Raw genomic sequence first — 23,936 nt, forward strand, 5'->3', positions numbered from 1 at the left:
CTACAACCATGATTTATTTGTTTTAAACAGTCTAATTAATGTATAAGTGGAGTCTACAAAACAGGTATATATAAGTTCTTATATATTATTACGAATGTGTCCCGCCCATAAGTGAACGATTGTAAATTTAAAATGTGTCCCCCAAAAATTTGAAATGCGTCCCCAGCTTTAGATTGCGAGTGGGTGCATGTCTATAAAAACCCACTTAAGCAACACTTGAAGTACCACACTACTCTTTACATTCTTTCGTCTTCATATTTCAAAAGCTCTCTAATATTAAGCGATGGCTGTGTCTCCAATCCAGTCGGTGCTTGGAATGTTGGGTATTATGTCCATGCAACACCGTCATGCTGGGGTGCATATCAGCTCATTTTATCCACCTGTTGCACAAGTTTGGAACTCGTGGTTTAATTAAGTCCTTTACCGCTTCTGGATGAAGACTGAAAGTATGTGTTTGTGTTATCCTTTTAAGTAATGTTAATAAGCATGGCTTTGACTGATCCACTATCTCCACTGGAGTGTGTGTGTGTGAATCTCAATGCTATGAGCAAATAAACTGTGTCTTTATGTACTTCTATTTCATGTGCTCGTAATAAATCAGTCTTTCGGCCAAACAGTTATTAAATATCTTTGCTTAAAAATTTTTGAACAAATAATTTGTTTCCTCATCAAAATATTTGAAATATATATTAATATATATTTTAATTCAAGACTTAAAAATAAGTTGCCTAAATACTTTATTTGAAACAATCGAATTAATTTTTAACAAGACACGAAACATAACTCCAAAAAAGAACAGAAAGTGTATGTAATGGTGTTGCAGACTGAATGCATTTCTTGTTTTCAATATGATTGGTTAGTCACAACATGATAAAAGGTTTTTTACGATCAGTTGTGGTTTTAGGTTAGTTGAATTTATAAAATAATTGATGCATTTATCTATAATTTGTAATGTTTTTTAACAATTCTGTAAAACATGGTTCTTTCTTATGAAATTGCCAAATTACTAAATAATAGTTTCAGTACCAATATTTTATAATAAGTCCTAAACATTATAAAAGTGGTTATTTTTTTTAAACAAAAGCTATGGACTTTGGTTGTTCACATTTTCCAATGTTTTCTATTTTTTTAAAAATTATTAGATTAGAGAATAATAGCTCCAATTGCCTATATTTTTGTTAAAAGTAGTTATTTTTTGTAAAAGGATTATTCACAAAATAAGAGTTCATATTATCAATATTTTGTAATATTATCAAAGATCTTGTAAAAAATGCTTCTTTTTTTTTTATTAAAGAGTTGTTTATAGAATAATAGTTCTGATTACTAATATTTTGTAAAATTTTCTAATCTTTTTGTAAAAAATATATATATTTTTTGTAAATTTAGGTAAAACTAAGTAAATTGTTAAATTTATCCCGACTCATGCGTTGATAAAAGGTTGTCCTCCATCCATATTTTTGATAGGGTTTTAGATAGGTTCCATAATTATTTTTATGCAGCACAATGTATAAATTTATCTCTGTATTTATATGTACAAAATATGGTAGCACTTTTAATTTTTGCCAGTGTTAGAACTTACGTAACGTGGGAGCAATATTAGATGAAAAAATAATTTTTTATAAAATCATTCAAAAATAATAAAATTGTATAATAAAATAATCATGAAATGTATTACAAAATTGTATCTCATTGAGATATGTTAAAAGAAAGTTAAAATGCTAAGATGTGTTTTCTTAAGTATCCTGCGAAGCTTTTTACCAAAGTATGCAATAAAAAAAACTATGCATGGTATAATCTAGGGGTGTCAAAATGGGTTGGTTTGTCAGGTTCGACACCAATTCACCTAACACGCAACATAATTACGGTCAACATAAATACTATCAATTTAATATTATTTTAAATTTATCAACATGAACACGATACGAAAATTAGGCAAGTGATAGGAACACGATAAATTTAACCCAACTAATATTATAAACAAGTTAAGTAGTTCGTGTTGACCCATATACAACCCGTGTAATCCGCTTGATATCATAAACAAGTTAAAGGTCCTTACTGTTCTTATTTTTTATTTTTTTAATTTTGAATAATTGATAAAACTTGTTGGTCCCTACTGTTCTTTTTCACACGTGGCAATCTTATAGGCTTACACTTGGCTTCTATATAATGGAAACTGATTTTCTTTTCTATATTATATAGATATATAGATTTTGATATATTTGATACTTTAATTTATAAAATTATATCCATACAATATTTCAGCTTTTAAAAATTATTTTATTGAAAAATCGAATTCGTAAAATTGAATTGATTAAAATTTACTAGATAGTTAAAATATATGAAAATTATTGTTTCAAAAATTATGCTAATAACACATTAAGTAAACATTTTGCACGTAAATACCAAAAACATTAAAAAAAATTAATATAACTAATATTAAAAGGAATAAAATATTATTAAAATTTGTAATTTTAAGAATATAATAGATTTATCACAAAGTTTAGAATCTAACAGTATATCCCTAAAATATAGGGATTAATTTATATATTTGGCATTTTTCTCCACGTTTTAGTAAGTTTCTGCGATCTTACTTTCATGACCACAATCACACAAGCACAAGAAGCCAAGAAACCATTATTCGTAAGATGCAAGACAAAGCTTTTTCTTCTTCATAAAAATGGACACATAGCACAATCAGTGTCAGCAATTTGGGAAAGGATGACACAATAAATTATAATTATCACTCGCCATCAGCTTTCTATTATTTGCGGGACAAGAGTAAGTGCACTTACCAACAGAAGACAATGTTAAGGTTGAGGAGAAGGGTAGTGCAGTGGATATTCTTGCTTTTGCTATAATTTCTATGTTTTGTTTAGGCTAATTCATAGCTACAGAAATTATCATCTTATCTAAAGTTTTTATTTTTATATGTATGTTGAGATTTTTCAGATTTTTTTCATTTAGAGCAAGCTAGTATGAGTGTAAATGAGAAGTGTTTGTGGCTGAGTATAATTTTTTGAATAAGCTAAATTTTTCTGAATTTAAAATAATAAAATAAATTTATTTTGCCGATTAAAAAAAGTAAAATTATATGTAGTGGTTGTGGATATCCAACCTTTTTCTTTTTGTTTGATGAGATCCTGATAAGTATTTCTTTCAAAAATTATTTGGATTCTGCAATCTTCTGTCACATGTATTTGTCTTGCAAACCGTAAAATTTTGAATTTTCAGTATTGGTTGCTATACATTTATGAAAATATATTTTCCTTTTTCAAAAGAAAAAAAAATCTTATACAAGTATAACAACAATCATTATCTATCACTTGAATCACTTGCATCCAAACATCATTTGATACTTTGTTAAAGTTGTCTACTTGGTACAACTTAATTCTTTACCCGACGGCCGTTAAACAACACATCAAGTATTTTATTCTAAGTTGAACAAAAATGCCGGCTCTGTGTGTTTATATATATATATATATATATATATATATATATAATTAATAATAATAAAAAAAATTCCTCCTTACATTTCATGTTTTTATATTTGGCCATGCTTTAATCTATCAATCAGTATTTGTAACATGTTTGGCCATGCTTTAACCTATCAATATCAATATCCATTATTGCTTTATGTTCGATGAGATTTTAATAATTAAGTATTTCTCTCACCAATTATTTGGATTCTGTAATCTTGTGTGACACAGTGACTTGCTAATTGTTTATGACTTGATCCATTCATTTATTAGAAGGAACCTAATCGGCATTAGTGCAAGATTAACATTATTTCTGCTTACAATTAAAATGGCCAACCAAATATACGCTGATAGAGTGTACCGTCTTTAGAAAACAAATTGATTAGTGTATTTTTAATATAGTTTTTATTAGGATTTTTAGTATTTTTAATTATTTTAATTAGTTTCTATTTAATTTATTTATGTTTTTTTTCAAAGTTTCATTGAATCATATTTCACTTGATTTTAAGAAATTTTATAGGATTTTGATATAGAAAAGAGCAAAGTGAAATAAAACTCTCAAAGGCTGGCACGTCTTAGGCGTTCAACTCAACACCCCAGTGCGGGATTGAAGAGAAATTAACATAGAGACTCAGAGCGTAGCATGCCCAAGCCGTGTATTAAAATTGTTTAGATACGGCAGAGATCTCTCCTTATATAAACTTATTAAAGCTTTTTTAAGTCTAATTAGGAAAACCACTTAATTTGCAGAGGAAGAAATCTAATCACAAAAGAAAACGATTAAGTCTTGTATTTCTTCTGAAATTAAGAGTCCAATTGACCAATTAGAATTAGAACTCAAATTAGGTAATTATCTTTGCGGTTCCCTTTTTTTTAACTTGATATTTAGCAAATTTCTAATTCTCTATAAAAACCTTCTAGAACGAAATCAAAATAATAAAGGAAGCAAAAATTAATAATTAAATAAAATATAAATAAAACTAAATAAAGACTATCTAAAATAAATAAAATACTACTCCCTCAGTTCTAAAAAAATAATCTCACTTTTTATAATGAATGCCCCAAAATAATAGTGTCATTTCTATTTCGGAAATAGGTTTTTGTTAACTTTCTTATATTCTGCCAACAATTAATATAAGTAGACTTACAAAATATTCAGTCAAAATATAAATATAAAATAATATAAATTAATTGAAACATGTGCGGAGATATTAATTTTTTTTACTGAAAAACTCTATAAACATTAATCAAAAAAATTTTAATATAAGGGTATAAATGAAAAAGAAGGATAACTGATATATTTAAACTAATTTAACTATTCATTCTTAATTTGTATGAAAAAAGAGTGAGACTATTTTTTTGTGACGGACAAGTAGAAATTATAATAAAAATTATATTATAAAAATTATAAAAAATAAACCTATCACCTCTTTACATTTCATGTTTTTAAGATAAAAATATTGATGGGTTATATTTATTTTGAAATGTGATTTTATTATATAAAATAGTGTTGATGTTCGGATTGCTGAATGATAAATTGTGGCGGACTATATTATATGATGTTTGAATACTTGTTGCTCATACATTTGTTATTCACAAAGGGTATTTCAATCTTCTTTTAAACTAGTTTTTTTTTTTTTACAACGTGCATTGTAAGTTGATCATTTTCTTTATATATTTATTTTTTTATCTATATAATATCAAAGTATGAGTTTTGTTTAGATTAAAATAAATATAAATGGTTAATTTGTATCTACAAACTACTTGTAATGAAGTGGTCTCAAAACAAAATTCAACCCAATCTTTAGACCCACTTCTTTAGTTTCTAATTTATAAATGCTGATTTTTAAAATCCTAATAGGTGCCCAAAAAGAAAATCAAATCATTACTCAATCTTCAACCTCTGTCCTCAATCTCAAATCAATATTTATATACAACTATAATTAAAAATAATAATAAATTATTTTTATTGCTAGATAAAAGAAAAGAATTGAGAGGATGATCTGAATTAATAATGAAAACTACTTTGGTTACAGTGGTAATATTATTTACCCAGTATATTAAAGAAATGAATATATGCGCATATAAACAAATACTGGAAACCCCCAAATGTGACCCACACAGAACTATATAGTTCTAGTTTTATTTCAGTTTTGTGGTTTGTTTTGCGAATTCATAACTTAAGATTATTAACTTATGAAAACCCCTCGTGAGTCAAATCATATAGTTTCGACATCAAGTTATTATTCTCATGTAATTTGTTACCTTTTTCATATGAAAAACTCTTTTTCCGATAGTGATTAATGAAATAAATCAATCCAGGGGAAAAATTCTGCCTCAAAGCATTAAGTTCAATAATAAATTATACTTTGAACAAAGAAAAACAAATCTAATATTATAAATTGGAAAAGAATTCAAGCTACATCAAATCCCTAGTATGAAGATTTAGTTCGACATAGTAATTAAATAAAACCCAATAATACTTGAACAAAATTTCATAATAAGTGTGAATAATGAAAAGTAAAACAAGATTAAGAGTTTAGAAATAAAAACTAGGCAACATATAACGAGACGGCTTCCTTGAATTTTTGCACGAATCTTGAATGCTTGAAGTCTTTGAGAGGGAAAAGAAACAGTCGAACAGAAATTGTCAAAGACCAGAGATGCCTCTATAATAAATGGCCCCTCTCTTTATATAGACTTCTTGGGAGAAAATTTGACTCTGTTTAGGAAATAGACTCCTTATTAAGTAAGAGATCTTTTTGGAGATATGAAACTATTTAGGCTTTAGATTTCTTCTCAATTAGGACTTTTTCCATCTTCCTAAATAGGATTAGAACTTGTTTTGCACATAAGAAAAAATCAGAGGTGGGCCCATGTAAGTTATAGAAACTGGCTGGCGTTCTCAATTTAGGACATAATCAAATTTGTAGCATGGGCGTGCTGTTTTGCACTGTCTGGGCGTGCCAGAGCCTGAGTTCCTTGGTTGGTTCAGCACGGGCCGTGCTGCGCAATACGTCCAGAGAAAATTCTACGGCACATGCATGCCCCATAGCACGGGTAGGGCATGATAGGCTTTGACTTTCCAGGATGAAATGCATCATAGCTTAAGCACCCCCTGAGGTCTTCTTAGGCACGGGCGTGCTAATGTGCACAGGCAGGGCCTGCTAGGGCTTGAATGTTTTGCTTTAATTTGCTCTTTTCTGTGTCAAAATTCTGTAAATTTCTTTAAAATTAAGTGGATTATGATTCAATGAAACTTTGAACAAAAACATAGATAAAACTAAATAAAAATTAATTAAAGTAATTAAAATTACTAAAATTCCTAATAAGAACTATATTAAAAATACTATAAAAATAGCACCTATCATCTTCAATAATGTTAACTTCCCTTATCTTTTTTTTTTTTTTTTCCAAATGACCCTTATCTTATTAATTTGATTTATAATAATTTATAATAGCAATTTCTTTTATTCACAGTTATTTTTCATATTTTTAAGAGAATCTTATATGAATCGGAGTGTAATTATAATTTTTGTAGTTATATTTTTCATATTTCTTTTATTCACAGTTATATATATATAGATTTTGTAGTTAGTAGTAAACCCTAAACCTCTATTTCTAGTCTGCTTCACCAGTTATCTAGGTCAACACTATGTCCGGCCGATTTTATTGCATTGGTTCCATGTCTTGTCAGGCTGGTGGCCTTGCCGACAACTTAATTTGTATACAAAAGTACCCATATTCTTATGAATTTTTTCTAGTGAAATTTAATAGTGCCGATGATAAATTGGATTTTAGGTATGACAACGTGATAATAATTCAGTAACAATAGGATAAATAAGCTCATTATTATCAATAATCAATCAAATTATTCTACCTGTTATTTAATACCTCTTAAATAAGCCGTTGTTGCTTGATATGAAAAATAAATTCTGATTGAAAGCGTGAGACCTAACATAATAGGTTAATATCCATATAATATAAGAAAGCAGGCCGAGCCGGATATCTTGGCTTCAATGAGTTTATCACTGCTATGCAAGTTTTAATTTAGTACTTTTTCTGAAGTTTATTATTATTAAATTAATTGTTATTTACTGATTAACTGATGCTTTGAAGGGTAGTTAGTTTCTTTAGCGCAAGCAGGACATGAAATAACTCATGATCTCTTTTTTATTGCACGTGCGCATAAATAAATTAAAACAACCTTTAGCCCCAGCCAGGTGGCCAGGTATGTTTATAAATTATTGTCAGGTATACCTATTGTCTCATTGAAACTCTATTATCACTTGAGTACAAAAACGACACGACTTCACTATTGACTCAAACAACACAACATAATGATAAGTAAGTTTTTAGGTTATACCGTGTTTAGTTAGAGATAATGCAATATAATGTAATTAAATATATAATATAATAAAAAATATAATTAATGAAATAGAATAAATTAAGATTTTATTATTATATTTAATAATGTAATTGAGAAAATTTATATAATATAATTACAATTTTATTTTTATGTTAGTTTGTTAATACCTAATATAATTAGCGCACCTACGAGTGGCACAAGGCTGCCTATTTGAGGTTACATTGCTGCAACTTTGTAGGAGCGGATTCCATGGTTGCAACCTGTTGCGTATTTTATTTTATTTAAGATATTATAGGGGTTAATTTTAGGAGGTTAAGCGATGTAATAATGCACCCTACTAATAGATAAATTTATTTAAATATGATTATGAGAAACGTGAAAAAGAAAAACAAAACAAAGCCTTCAAATAAAAATTTTCTACATTTTCTTTTTGAGGAAAATAAATATAAAAGGTAAATAGAATGGTATAAAACACAGCCTCTTAAGTTTTTGTTTACCTGACAAATTTAAATGCGGAGGTATTATCTAACAATAATTAAGAGGTATGTCTTAGAGTGGGATCCAAAGATGAAAATCGTATACTAAAGGAGCCAGCTACTCTTCCAAGAAGAGCTGAAAGAGTGTCTTCAGTTGGAGACAATAATATTGAGATTCTAAAAAAATTGGGTCCAATTACTACTCTTTTAGCCACATTGGTGGAAAAGATAGATAAAAACATTGAGCAAATAAAAAAAAATAGTGCACAAATTGAAGAGTTTTAGTCTTTTGTTGCTGATTTGAGGCACTTTCACCAAGAAATGGGTCAGTATTTTGAGATTTTTGAAACATCTACCGAAGAAAAAAGTTGTCAAAAAAGTAAAGATGCACTTGAAGGTAGTGATCATCAAGTACTCGTAGACTCAGATGTGACCCAACCTCCTACACAAGAACCATAAACAAAATGGAAATTTGTTAACTTTCAAGATCTTTTTGCAAGTGATGAGATAGATGACCCAGTAAGAAAAATTATGGAGGGCATACTTGATGCTATTAATGTTGATCTAGGTAAGAATGATGATAATAAATAGGTTAATGTGGATTTATTGGTAGTAATTCTGCACTTTCTGATTATTTTTTATTTTTTTGTAAGTCACTTTGTGTCCTTTTGTTTTTAGTATTTGTGCACTTTTCAATAGTTTTTGGTTTCTCTATGTTAGTTAACGGTTGTAAACTTTTGTAAGCTATTTTATAGCCTTTTAATTATTAATTGTGCCACTTCTATAAGCCATTTTGTGTCCATATTTTTAGTACTTCTGCACTTTTTCAATGATTTTTTTCTGTGTAGTTAACGGTTCTAAACTTCTGTAAGCCACTTTGTGGCCTTTTAATTATTAGTTGTACACTTTTGTAAGTCATTTTGTGGCCATGTTTTTTGTACTTGTACACTTTTTCAATGGTTTTTTAGTTAACGATTCTGAACTTCTGTAAGCTACTTTATGCCATTTAATTATTAGTTGTGCACTTTTACAATAGTTTTTTTTTTTTTTAGTTAACGGTTCTAACCTTTTGTAAGCTACTTTGTGGTCTTTTAATTAATAATTGTGCACTTCTGTAAGCTATTTTGTGGCTATATTTTTAGTACTTGTGCACCTGTTCAATTGTTTTTTTTTTCTCTATGGTAGTTAATAGTTTTGAACTTCTGTAAGCCACTTTATCGCTTTTTAATTATTAGTTGTGCACTTTTATAAGCCATTCTGTGGCCTTGTCATTCTTAGTTGTGAACTTTTTCAATTTCTTATAATGGTTATACTCTTTCGTAAACCACAATGTTGCCTTATTATTATTAGTTGTACACTTTTCAAAATGTAAAGTAGTCACACATTTTGCTAGAGTGCACTTTTTAAAAAAATTGTGCCTTCAAACTCACCCTAAAACTCGAATTTTAGGGGATCACTCATATTGTAGACAACCATAGCCATTTCTGCTTTATTATGTACAGGATTCAAGTCTAGAGGATGCAAAGTAATGGTCATTTTTGGATATTGTATGACCTATATGGATGTTTTCGAGAGGTAAATAGATTTTCCTTGAATCAGATCATCAACTGTAATTCCATTTACATGTGGCCAATGTTTAGAAGTCGAAGAGTTTGATTGTAAGCTCAAAAAATTTGGCTCCAAATTCTTTTTCATTTTGGCCGCAATGTATTGCATTTGGGCACTACTTTCTGAATTTTATTTAAATTTGGAGAAATCAAATTTTGACTTTTAATTTTGAATTTAAATTGAAAAATTATTCAAGTTTAAACAACTAAGAGCCAAAATTTAAGTTTTCTCTCCTTTATTTTCGCGTAAATTTTGGAAATTTGTTGCATTCAATGAATAAGTTTGAAAAATTTCCATTCATTTCTCAATCATGTCATTACACAAGTAACACAACCCAAAAGGCATGCGCCTATTGGGAAATGTGACATAAGGACACGTGAAGGTTGCTTTTTCTTGATCCGTAGGGGCTATAGGGATCTGGAAATAACCAAATAATCCATCTAAAAAGCAATAAAATCTATTCCCTACTAGCCTTTGTAACATCTGAATAATAAAAGGTAAGGGAAAGTGATCCTTCCCAGTGGTTGATTTAAGTTTCTATAGTCGATGCATACTCTCCATCCAGTCACTGTCCTAGTGGGAATTAATTCATTATTCACATTTTTTACTGCAGTTGTAACATCCTACTGAATCGAATCGTTGCATAGAGTCGAGTCGAGTTGGGCCGAACAAGAACCCGGTTCGAGCCATTTAAATCCAGAGTGGGGTAGAATGGGATGTAACTTAAATAAGTAAAAGAAGTGGACTTACTTGAATGAAACAAAAAGATCAAAGTATAAGGAGTAGGACTTACTTGCACAGCAGTCATCCCCCTTTCTTAGGAACTACCTGAACTGGACTCACCCATGCACTATCAGAAATTGGATAAATAATACCTGCTTCAAGTAGCTTTATCACTTCCTTCTTTTCTACCCCTTGCATAGCCGGATTCAACCTCCTTCTACCCCTTGCACAGCCGGATTCAACCTCCTTTGTGGTCGAATAGTGGGCTTGTAATCATCTTCCATTAAAATCTTATGCATACATCATCTTCCATTACTAAAGACTCTGTGAGACTCAAAGAATATATCATGAATACATCATGCAATACTAGCAGCCTATAAATGTTTCCCTACAAGCCCAAACAAAATACGCAAGCCAGCTGTTAGACTTCAGAAAATGTAAAAAATGAAAAAACTGACAAATACAAATACCAGAGTTTCTAAGCTACATGAAGACAAGCAAAAAATAGTTGAACTGATACGGATCGAATCAAAGAATGAGATGTAAGTTCGCCTCTATGGCACCCCTCGTTTATAATGAAACGGAAACACCAATAATCGAGATTAAACGCTCAAGGAAACGGTAACACCAATAATCAAGCAAAGAACAAGATAAACGCCACAAAGAGTTGATAAGTTTACCTTAATTCTTGATGCAATTAGAGGAAGCAATCTCTCACTCTCACTCTAAGCAAAGGAGAACAAGCAAAGCTTGAACAAATGAAGTTTATCAAAAATCAAAAGTTCCGTCCTTACATGGAAGACAAGTTATTTATACTAAATAAGGAATCTAGGTTTAACAAAGCATAAAACACACAAAACACGCCTAAGTCACCCCAAGCCTTTAAGTCGATGTCACTGTAGCGAGTCAAATTTACTGTAGCAAGTCAAACTAATTGAAACGGGCACTGTAGCAGGCGTGCTTTCCTCCACTGTAGCAGGCGTGCTTTCCTCCACTGTAGCAAGTCAAACAAATTTACTGGAGTGCTTCAACTTCATATGCCACCAACAACATTAAAAGCCTAGGAATGCCTTCAAGTTCCTCACAACACTTGTTGAATGCGACATCATGAAGTTCTTGTGTTATTTGGGCTTGAACAAATAATGATATGGCTGCCCCATATCGCTTGGCACGGCTCCTTGTAATCGGTCCAATAGGAAGCACCAATGGATCTCCTTCGTCGTTCACCATGCCTCCTTGCGATCCAGTGACGAGTGATGATGGATCCGTATCATGAACAACCCCTTTTCTCTTAAGTGAAATATTTTAATCAAATCAACTCCAGGGAATTCCTCAAGATGACATCAAGAAGTAGTCTCACGACAAATCACTGCTTTCTTCTAATGCCCAAACCCCAATCATTGTTACATACCAACAATGCCGACAATTAAATATCAAATCCCTCCCAACTCGGAAGCACCTATATAGATAGCCAAAGGAGTGGTATCTATGTCACCTTTTCCCTTCATAATATGCACACACACACTAACTAATAGGTGCCTTAGAAAAGAAAGTTGAATAATAGTTCATGGCAAGGACATGAGTGCACACTAATTCAGTGTTAAAGGTAATAAATGTTGAGAAGACTGAACTGATTGAAGGACAAGAAGAAACTTCTAGCATCTAGAATAAGCCTTATTAGACCAAGTTATCAAGCTATAAAGGACACTAGAGTGTCTTTGATGAAGCTGAGCGGCTACAGATTATAAAACTGTAAAGGCCTCATTCCTGGATTTGCAGAGGTTTGGGTCACAAATAAATCAAAAATCGACTAAAACTTGTCATTTCCAATTTATCAGGCAGTTGGCACTAACATATTGCTCATATAGTCAGTAAACTTAAGCATGAATTAAACATCTAAAGAAAACTCAGGCCTGAATGCAGTGCAAGCAAATAATTGAATTGATTTGGCAAGTTGATCCAAGATCTTCTTTACCAAGTTAAAGAAAAAAAGACCAGGAGAAACAAGAATAAATATTCACAACAAATTCAAGCCAGAATATCTACATTAAATTAATAAGAAAACAACAACTTGCAACATAAAAGTACCTGTAAAGCATCTTGTTTGGGTGAAGAGGATAACACCATTGTGAGAAGTTCAATGCTATTTCTTGCCACATCAAATGCTTCCTTAGTTTGTTCAGCTGTAAAGCTTACCACGGGCATATCATGCTGAATCTGCTAAGCAAGATTTGCATCCACTTCCGGTGGTGAAACTGTACGAGGAGGGGTAAAGATACGTGCCAAACTCTCATTGTCACGACCAGGGAACCGGATACCCCTTGATCTTAAACTCTATAATAGCAAAGGAAAATGCCCAAAATAGGGGGATAAATGAGAGGAGAGTTCAAGAAGCCATGACTTGGTGTTAGCCAAGAATAGCCAAATTTGAAACTAAGATCTAAAACAGCATTATATCATAAACGAACACACAACATCCTTGTGCAACTCAAACTAAGATCTAAAACAGCATCTAAAACAGCATTATATCATAATTCATTTTGTTTCATAATAAATTAGGAAATAAATTATCTAATAGTCTTGGTATTTGTATCACTACATGTATCCATGGATTTTAACTGTAAATCCAAATTCAAATAGGAATAAATAAATGTTTAGAATTAACTTTCTATCATTTTGCTGTCCAATCTTTTGTCTCTGCAACGTAGAAAACAGGCAAATGGTAGAGTAAACTTTTAAATAGCATAAATAACAAAAGATTATAATTTCACAAGTCAAAGCCATGGATTTACATTTTTTAAGCTAATATTTTTAATTCCTTAACTCTTTTCTAAATTCATAGTTATTATTTGGAAAGATAAATAGAAAGGCAAGAAAAGTGATAAAAAAAATACAAAATTTTGTATTTAATGAGAATCAAATTCACCTTTAATCTGCATTTTAGCGAGTCACCAGCAATATTTTTTTATTGCCTAAACAACCTATAATTTGAAAGTGCAGGCAAAATAATCAAAATAACATGTAATCAAAGAGTATGAAGGCAACAAAATAGCAAAAAAATTTTAAAAAAAACTCAATCCAAGAAAAATAACAACAAAATAAAAACTCAATCCAAGAGAAAAGCAAAAAAAATAAAAAGTTCACCTGATTCTGCAGTAATGAAATAAAAAGAATAACAAATACAAATAATATATAAGTAGATATATGGTTAGAGAGAGATAAAAAAAAAGGAGCAATTCAAAAGCTTTCAAATAAAAAGATACATAGCAAAATATGATTAAATTTGTTAGATTCTTTCGTCAAAAAAAAAAATTGTTAGATTCAATTTTCAAACAAAGATGCAATATCAATACAATTCTTTAAATATAAATATGAATAAATTTTAAAATATATTTTAATGGCCAATCAAATTATAAAAATAAAGAAAAAAAATAGTAAAAAGAAAAAAAAAGCTCAAAAATTTGTTAAAAAAGAAAAATATGAATACTTAAAAAAGTAGAGAGCCAACTAAGCTTTTGTAAGTTTTTTTTTTTTCAGGATTATATATATATATATATATATATATATACACACATTATAATTAGGGGCGAATTACTTTTTAATCCCTGAATTTTGGTGTAATTAATAATCTTATTCATTTATTTTGAAACACAAATTAATTCATATGATTGGTTGCACTATTAAGTTTTATATCCATCCATGAAACAATTTGATTTTGATAGTGTTCAGCAATAACTTTTTAACTATGTTATTTTTTTTATAGTATTCGGTAATATGACATTTGTACTAATTTTTAAATGTTAAGTTAGCGTTTTATAAAAATGTTTAGCTTTTAATATTTTATAAAAAGCTACTCAAACAGCTAACGACTAAACGCAACTAAAACAATTAATAGCTGTCAAAACAATTAATTTTGCTGAAGAGATCCTTTAACTTTTAATGTTAAGGTAGCGTTTTACAAGAACGTTTAGCTTTTAGTGTTTTATAAAAAACAACTCAAACAGCTAACAATTAAATGCTACTAAAATCATTAATAACTATCAAAACAATAAATTTTACAGAAGAAATCCTTTAGCAGTCAAATAGATAAAACACAGTCAAAATTGAGGGAAAATATTTTGGTGTCAAAATTATTTTATAAATAAATCTCAAAAAAGTAATCATTAAGTGCTAAAAGAAAAATTAGATTGTTATTTCTTTTTCTTTTATTGTTTTCACACTGAAATTATGGTACAAAGTTATTGATACAATGCCGCAATTTTAAGCAGACTGACAAACTCAATATAACACTAACAAAATAACACAATTTTTAATCAACAACACAAATACTATCAATTCTATTGTGCTTGATTGTGAATCAAGATGGTATGTATAAGTTGTGTGGTTGAATATAAAATATGGTTTCTGATTAGGAAGAAGATTCCACACTGGGAAGATTGGTGGCATTGATATAATTTATGTGATGACTGGGGACCAAATTGCAAGATTCCATTCGTCACTCTCTTTACTTTTTTGTAATATATACAGTTTAAAATTTACCTTCATTGCCTTTTTATCATTCTTTCTAAATTCTAAATTCCTAATTAATATGCATGGTTAATAAAGTTTAACTAAAACAATGTAAACTGGATCAAATCTAAACCTTCCACCAAATCTATAATCTGTTGATTTCTTTACATTTTCTGTCAATTTTCTCCAATCTCTTACAATTGTTAGGGTAAATTTAGTTAAATGCAGGCATAACAGTACAAATACTTGCTGGTACATTTGAAATTGAAGGAATAGTTCATTACGGAACAGCAGGAAGTGTTAATGCTTCATTAACTATTGCTGATGTGAGTGTTCCAACTACGTTGCCTTTACGAGTTCTTGGAAATGGAAGGTAAAACTTTTCAATCTTCATTTTCTTTAATTTTCAATTTTCTTCTACTTGCCTTTAATCCACTTGGGAAGTGCAGGAGTTGAAGTCAGGGACAGGGAAATTGCCAGAACTAAAATTTGGAGACTTTAATTTTCCAGGAAAAGGAGAAAATTTATTAGCAAAGATAGAATTCACACCAACACAGGTTTTTTCTATTGGAAAATCAATGGAGGAGATGTTTTGGCTTCCAATAGACTCTAAATGGTTTAACATTGCTTCTCAACTTCTGGTTTGCCATTTTCCTGATTCAACACATTGTACTAGAAACCGAAACTCGATTTTCAAACCTAAACCTAAAATATTCTCGATAAGAATATTTTTGACATTTTGCAGTATGTGTTTATTTATTAATTTGTTACATCCAATTCTGCAGGAAATAAATTTAGAACGATGTGTAAACGACACCTATTGTTTGGCAGAAGCACCAAAAGTAGTGTTTGGATTAAGAGGCTGCACTGCTTATATATTCGTTGACAATGCAGGGTATAGAGATTTTCTTTTCAAACAATTCAGTGTCTCAACAGTAGATGAAGAGAGTGCAGCTATCGTCATGGTTAGTAAGAACTTCTTTTATTAAATTAACCAAGTAGAAAAGTTCACAAAATACATAATTAAAATTGTAAAATTAATCATAATCATTATAATTTTCAATGGATTTTAAGGCTTCTCTGTCAAATGGAGTGCCTTGTGTTGTGTTTCGCGGGGTATCGGATTTAGCTGGTGGAGAACTAAAGCTGGCTGAGACGAGCTTCAGTCCTCTGGCTTCTGTCAATGCTCTTATTGCTGCGGTTGAGTTTATAAAATTATCAGGGAATAAGGTTAAGACTAATACATATGCAGTGCAGGAAAATTGAAACTATAAACTCCATCAACCCCTTTTCTTTTCTTTTCTTTGCTAATGATTAATTAGACTGCTTGTACTCGCTAATTTATAATCCTGTTGCAAATTATAAACTAGGGTTTTATTGAGGTTGCAATAATATATTATTCTTATTGTTACTATGAAAACAAAATATTATTGACGAATCAACTCCTCTCGCCTTCCTCTTCAATTTGTTGGCTTCAATCATGATTATTATTGACGAAATCGGAAATTCCCAAAAGGTGGCCGGCCGATTTCCGGTCAATCGATAAATGCCCACGCTAAAATAACATCACGTTCGTTATCCTTGCTCTGAGACGAACTTTCTGATGTATGATTTGCTAAATTTGGGTGTAGTTGACTTTTCTCACCCACCATGAACGGCGGCCGACAGCGATTTTCCGATCAGATTCAGAATATATAATTAGTGTTGCGATCAGATAGTAATTGACCCTTGATTTAATAATTGATGCAAATTGAGAAATTAGATTGTGAAGCCGAAATTCATAGAAAATGAAGGTATCGGTAATTTTCCGACCTTAGAACAGATTGAGTTAGTTATTTGTAAAGTAAACGGATTGTTATGGCAGGTGAACAGTTTTTTTTTTTTTTTTTTTTTATAATATGGCAGGTGAACAGTTAATTACCGTTAAACTTGATTTAGAAATTGTTTAATTCATACTTATTCTTTTTAATTAATAAAATATAAAATAAAAGGGAGGAAGAAAAGAAAAAAGGAAGTGCAAGCATACTAAGGATGTGGCGGAGGAGAGATATACAGTGAAAATAGCTTCTGAATTTTGGTTACAACTTTGGCAACGGATAAAATTTCTGTTGCGAACCCCTTTGCAGACTCTCAGAGGAAAACTTCTATTGTGTTATATCTTTAGAAACGGAAAAAAAGTCCGTTTCTAACACGTTCATAGAACCCTTCATCAACTCTTGGCAAAGGAAAAATAATGAAACAAGATTTGTTAATTAATAAAAATAATATGATTAAAAAAACTAATATAATCAATCTAATTAAATTATATAAATAAAATTAAAATTTCTCTAATTAGTGGGTCTATCTCTTTAAGATATTTCATGATAATGCTATTGAGGAGGAAAAACTTATAAGTTTGTAATTATTCGTGATTACTAAACAATTACAGTTAATCTATAGATTTAAATTATAAGAACTATAAATAAAAACTATTCTATTAATTTGTAAATAGATAAAAACTATTCTATTAATTTGTAAATAGAGAGAGAGTTAAGGTTATACTTATCTCAGAAGAAAATATGATTGCAAATTCAATAATTCCAAATTAGCAAAAACTTGATGTAACAATTCTTGATAGTCAAAAGCAATTAAAACTAAAAATATATATAGTGGTATGATAGGACAAGTTCCTAATTAGAATGAATTAAATTTATAATATTAATATAATAAAAATAATAAATTGATATCATAATTTGAATAGAATCGGTAATGATATTTTTGTCAATTAACAAACTTAGTATCGGCGTTTTAGAAATCTTATATTCCCCTCATTCGTACTTTTATATATATTATAAATTATAAATTATAGATTATAGATATGGTTATAAAGAATTAAAAATGCGAAAATTTAAAATAAAAATATTGATGGGTTATATTTATTTTGAAATGTGATTTTATTATATAAAATAGTGTTGATGTTGGGATTGGTGAATGATAAATTGCGGCGGACTAAGTTATCTGATGTTTGAATACTTGTTGCTCATACATATGTATTTCAATCTTTTCATTTAAACTAGTCTTTTGTATATGGTTATATATTCATTTTTTTATCTATATAATATTAAAGTATGAGTTTTATTTAGATTAAAATAAATATAAGTACTCAATTTGTATTATATTTTACCGTACAAACTACTTGTAATGAAATGGTCTCGGAATAAAGTTCAACTTAATCCCTAGACCTACTTCTTTAGTCCCTAATTTATAGATGCGGATCTTTAAAATCTTAATAGGTTCCCAAAAAGAAAACCAAGTCATTACTGAATCTTCAACTCCTGCCCTCAACACCAAATCAATATTTAAATATAACTATAATGAAAAATAATAATAAATTATTTTTATTGCTAGGCAAAGAAAAGAAATGAGAGGATGATCCGAATTAATAATAGAAATTACTTTGGTTACGGTGACAGTATTATTTACCCAGTGTATCAGAGAAAGAAATATATGCGCATATACACAAATAATGAAATTCCCAAAATGTGACCCAAATAGAACTATATGACCCAAACAAAACTATATAGTTCTAGTTTTATTCCAGTTTCCTAAACACTATTTTCTTTTAATCAAACAGATTTAGGATATAAGAGAAAAAATATCAAGAAAATTAAAAATGTTTAATCATCAATAAATCATCTATTTATTGCAATGGGATATAAATCTCTTAAAATGATAATAGTTACAAATCATTCAATAACGAAAAAGAAAATAAAAAATTATTATTAAGAATAAAACTCTTTTAAAACTCATCTAATAATAAAAAAGCATTTCAATGTATATAGAGATATATGAATGTATCAATAAAATATTATATACTGTTTAAATTAAAATTTTCAACTGTTTACCATCCCAAGTTTAATTATGTACATTCTATTTGAAAATTTATTTTTTTAAAAAATACATCCAATCAAATCATACAAACATAAAAAAAGAATATTAATATAAAGAATGTATTTTCTTTCTTTTTTTTATCTATACCCTAAAAGAATTAAATATTTAATAAATAAAATATAAAAATATTTTCAAATGTCTCATTATCATATATATTTATTAAAACATAAATTTAGTAAAAGTAAAACTTAAATTTTAAATGCTGAATTGTATATATATATATATATATATATATATATATATATATATATATATATATATATATATATATATATATATATATTTTTAAAATATAAATCTTTTATTCGTTAGGAGGATTGATTGCCGAAATTACACTGCGAGCTACACAACAAAAAATAATCCTCCACTCACCAAATTGGTGAAAATACCTTTGGTCGAGAGGATTCGAACTCGAAACATCTCACTCCTCACATAAGTGAGAAGACAATCAGACCACACATAATTGACTTGAAGAATAATTTTTATAAATACATCAAATCAATTAATAAAATGTAATTTTCTAATTGACAATAACTAATGTTATTTTAAGATATCCTAAATTTCATTAAGTTCTCTATTAAAAATCTCATTATGTTCGATCTTTTCTATACTGCAAAATAGTTATCAAAGATCTTTGTTGAAAAATATTTGAAGAGATAATTTATTTTCTCATCAAAATATTCAAAACACGAGTACATTTTTTGGTATAATTAACAAGTATATTCAAAATAGTTTTTTTTTTTTTTTTTTCTAGAAGCAACATCTAATACAAGAGATGATTGAAAAATATAGGTAAAATATGATTTTCGCTGTAATGTTGAGTTTTGACAATTAAAGTTTTATTTTTGTTTTTAGAAGATACACATTAATTAATATGTTGGTATAATTAGGAGTAAGGAAACATTGCATATGTTCTCAACATTTAAGGGAAAAAAAAGATTTCTTAAATACTATTGGTGTCTAACCCATTTGGTAATTTTTTTTCACTTGATTGTATCTTACTTTGGCTTCTTCACAAGAACTCGAATTGAATTGCATCAATTTTTTAAACTCTTCTTCTTGGGCACGGTTTTGAATTGAAGAAATTGGAAAAGAAATTGAAGAAATTGGAGAATTACTCCACAAGGCCATGAATCCACTTTTGGACCCTCGTAAGCCCGCCGTGCCATCACCTCCGGCGCCGTGAAAATTGGTGTTCCACAAGCTGTCTGGAGAATACATCTGTCGTTTTGGGTCTCAGCAGCAAGTCTTTTGTTTTTATAAGCGGCAGCTTGTTATTTGTTGGGTTGCAACTTGAAAGGTTGTTTTGAGTGCAGCCAGGTGGCCATTATTTGGTGTATAATTCCCGAAATTTTGCTTTTTTTTTTTTTTTTTTTTTTTGGTTAAAGGACTGAGATGGAAGAGGAAGAGGTTGAGATGTAGAAGATGAGGACAATTTTGTCTTTTATAGTATATTTAACGGTAAAAGTAGGAAAATTATACGGAAGGGCACGATTGTTCAACGAAGTCAAAAGTTAAGGGCAAAATAATATATTTCTAAAACCGCGAGAATATGCTAGTTAATTTTAACAAAATATGAGGATAAAATCATAATTTTTCCTCTATAAAATTTGTGGCGAATTTCCTCGGGAACATAATCTGAGCTCTAAATTTTGTATTGGAATTTAGTACAAAAACTTTATAATTAAAGATCATTTTTTAGTACTTCATTTATGAAAATCATGTACATATTTTATAAATTTATATTAATTTTTTTTTGCAACATATACATTTTGTTTAATGTACATATCTTCAAAATAAAGTTCTGCCACCTTAGGAAAAAAAAAAAAAAATCTTACACTTCGTTCTGTATAAAAGAATGCAAATAGAATTCACTTATGAAAGAATTCTAGATTCATTTCTAAATGAAATTTTCAAGTTTGGAATAAATTTAAAAATTGCAAATTCATTTGCTTTTATTAGTAAGATATCATTTGCATCATAATTTTAGAAAGCTAAAAGAGGATGGAAAGTTTTGTCACAAAGCTTGAATTGTTTAAGCTTGTATAGAAGATTTTGTAATAAAGTTTGAAGGATTTAAGTTTGTAAAATTCATTTGAAAAATCTAAAAATTTTTTTATGGAATTTAATTTAGTTAAATTGAAATCTATAGAATTGAATTTGTAAAATTTAAATTTTTATATTTTTCACAACAAATATAAAAATTTGGATTTATAAATGAATTTCACAAAATCTTGCTGTGAAATTCATTTATTCCAGACAAGAGTTAAAAGCTAAAAAAAAAACTATAGTAACTTTTTAATAGCTGTTTTGGTAGCTGTTAGTTATTTTAATAACATTTAATTATTAGCTGTTTTAGTAACTTTTTATAAAACGCTAAAAGCTAAACGTTATATGGATTAACTTTTTATAAAACGTTACCTTAACTTCTAAAAGCTAATTCAAACGCTTTATTACCGAAAACTATAAAGAATGACAATTAGCGTTTTGATCGGTCAAAACATTAAAAATTACTTTAAAAGCTATCGCCGAATACAGTTCTAATACATAAATTTACCCTTGAAATTTATGCGATTTATCTTATGATACTTTTAAATTTGCAAAAGACTTATTATAATCTTATATTTTCACATTTCAATAAAAATTATATCTCTCCCAAAATGAAATAAGTTTGTAAGAGTTAAATCATTATCTTACAACAACAAACATTCACAGGTGCAAAAAAGAAAAAGGAGTTGAGTACAACACTAGATTCGAATGTTAAGAATGATGCAATAATTGCCTTCAATGAATGTAGTTTGTGGACCACGATCGTGCATTATACATCGCACACTTTAAGTGATAGTACGAATAGATATTTCTACTTTTTTTAAAAAAAATATGAACCATTGCATTTTATTTGACATGTGCATAAATAAAGAAAAAACAACCTTTAGCCCAACGAGGTGGCCAGGCATGTCTATAAATTATTGTTAAGTGAAACGTAATGTCTCATTGAAACTCCATTATAACTTGAATACAAAAACGACATGACTTCACTATTGCCTCAAACAACACAACATAATGACAATTACGTTTTTGGCTTAAGGTTATGTATAATGCAATGAAAAATATATAATGTAAAGAAAAATTAGTTTTCAAATATATAATGCAATCAAAAATATAATGAAATGTAATAAATTAAAATTTCATTACTATATTTAGTAATGTAATTGAAAAAATTTATTTAATATAATCATCATTCTATTTTTACATTTATTTATAAATATGTAATATAATTAACACACTACCACTATTAAAACCATCACCACAACTACTGTTTTACCACCATCACCACCACCATAACATTCACTCCACCATCACCACCACCTCAGCACCACTCCACCACTAACCATGCATCATTATTAATACATAAGAAATATTTAAACAAAAGCTATTCACTATATTAATTAATTAAAGACCATTTAAATTTATAAATTTATTTAAATAAAAAAATTAATAGAGAATAAGTCTGAGAAAATATAATATAACAAAATAAAAGTTTACATATTTGGAAATTATATATTTTCTAAGCTAAATTCAGCTTTTCGGAGTTTATCCATCAAATATCTCCTCGCATGATATACGTGGGGTCTCTTATGACAATTTATATGTAGTTTGTGGACAGAGTGCCCCTCTACCATTTTGTACTTGAAAAAAAAAAAAAAAAAAAAAAAAGACTAGTCAGCTTCTGGTACTTGACATGCAACTTTAAAAATTCAATATCGGTTAAATAGCTTTGACGTTTTCTCAATTTTTAAATAACTTAATTTTTATTAAATTAAAATTAAAATTATTGTTTTATTTTTTATTGAAAAAATTAATCTTTTCATTATATGATGCCGAATTAAGGTGATAAGCGATGGCTGTGTCCGCAATCAAGTCGGTGCTTGGATTGTTGGGTGTTATGTCCATGCAACAGAGTCAAACTGGGTTCAATATGAGCTCATTTTACCCACCTATTGCAAACTTTGTTCGTGTACCTTGGCGTTGAGTCTGAAATTCTGTTTAATATTCGTCCGTGCAGCTTATGAAGACTGAAAGTCTGTGTTTGTGTTATCCTTTTAAGTAACGTTAATAAGCATGGCTTTGACTGATCCACCATCTCCACTGGAGTGTGTGCGTGAATCTCAATGCTATGAGCAAATAAACTGTCTTTATGTACTTCTATTTCATGTGCTTTTAATAAATCAGTATTTTCTGTGCTGCAATAAAGATTTTTGTTTAAAAATATTTGAAGAGATAATTTATTTTCTCATCAAAATATTCAAAATATTTGGTATAATTAACAAGTGTAACCTTTTCTAGAGATAGAGCTTAAAATTTTTATCCTTTCAATATTTACATTTTTCAGAAATTGAATTTTTATTTTAATCGTTACAGTAATCCAAGCCACTTGATTGTTACCGTACCAACACTTTGTAATAAATTGCTCAACAAACACTATTTAAGTGTGAAAATTAAATATTTGTACATCTAATACAAGAGATTATTTTTTTTCCTTTTTTTTTTTAAATCAAAGAGGAGGGATTAAAACCCAAGAACTACTGCATGATCTGACGAAGGCCAACAAATAGCCCCTACCCTAATACAAGACATGAATAAAGAAGACAAGGCAACATTACGTTGAATGGTGACAATCCAAGATTTTCTTTAAACACTATCAAAGTCTAACAGTGTGTAATATTTTATTATAAATGACCGATCTGACGGTGACTGGAATAGTGACACCATCAAAGGTTATTAACATATATATGATTTAGAGGTGTAATATATTTAAGGTAGATGATGTTCAAAATACACGAG

General features: G+C 29.0%; 1 pseudogene across 1 annotated transcript; it reads left to right on the forward strand.

Moving 5' to 3' along the window:
• The first annotated feature begins 283 nt into the window (after positions 1-283).
• Positions 284-16,603, forward strand: LOC105643866 (bark storage protein A-like; annotated as a pseudogene). The gene is made up of 5 exons (XR_016319392.1): positions 284-391; positions 15,380-15,534; positions 15,611-15,802; positions 15,947-16,126; positions 16,236-16,603. The product of XR_016319392.1 is annotated as a bark storage protein A-like (transcript).
• Positions 16,604-23,936: the final 7,333 nt, after the last annotated feature.

This window comes from Jatropha curcas, chromosome 2 (assembly GCF_041381405.1).
Source record: "Jatropha curcas cultivar XTBG-Jc1 chromosome 2, XTBG_Jcur_1.0, whole genome shotgun sequence".
NCBI lineage: Eukaryota > Viridiplantae > Streptophyta > Magnoliopsida > Malpighiales > Euphorbiaceae > Jatropha > Jatropha curcas.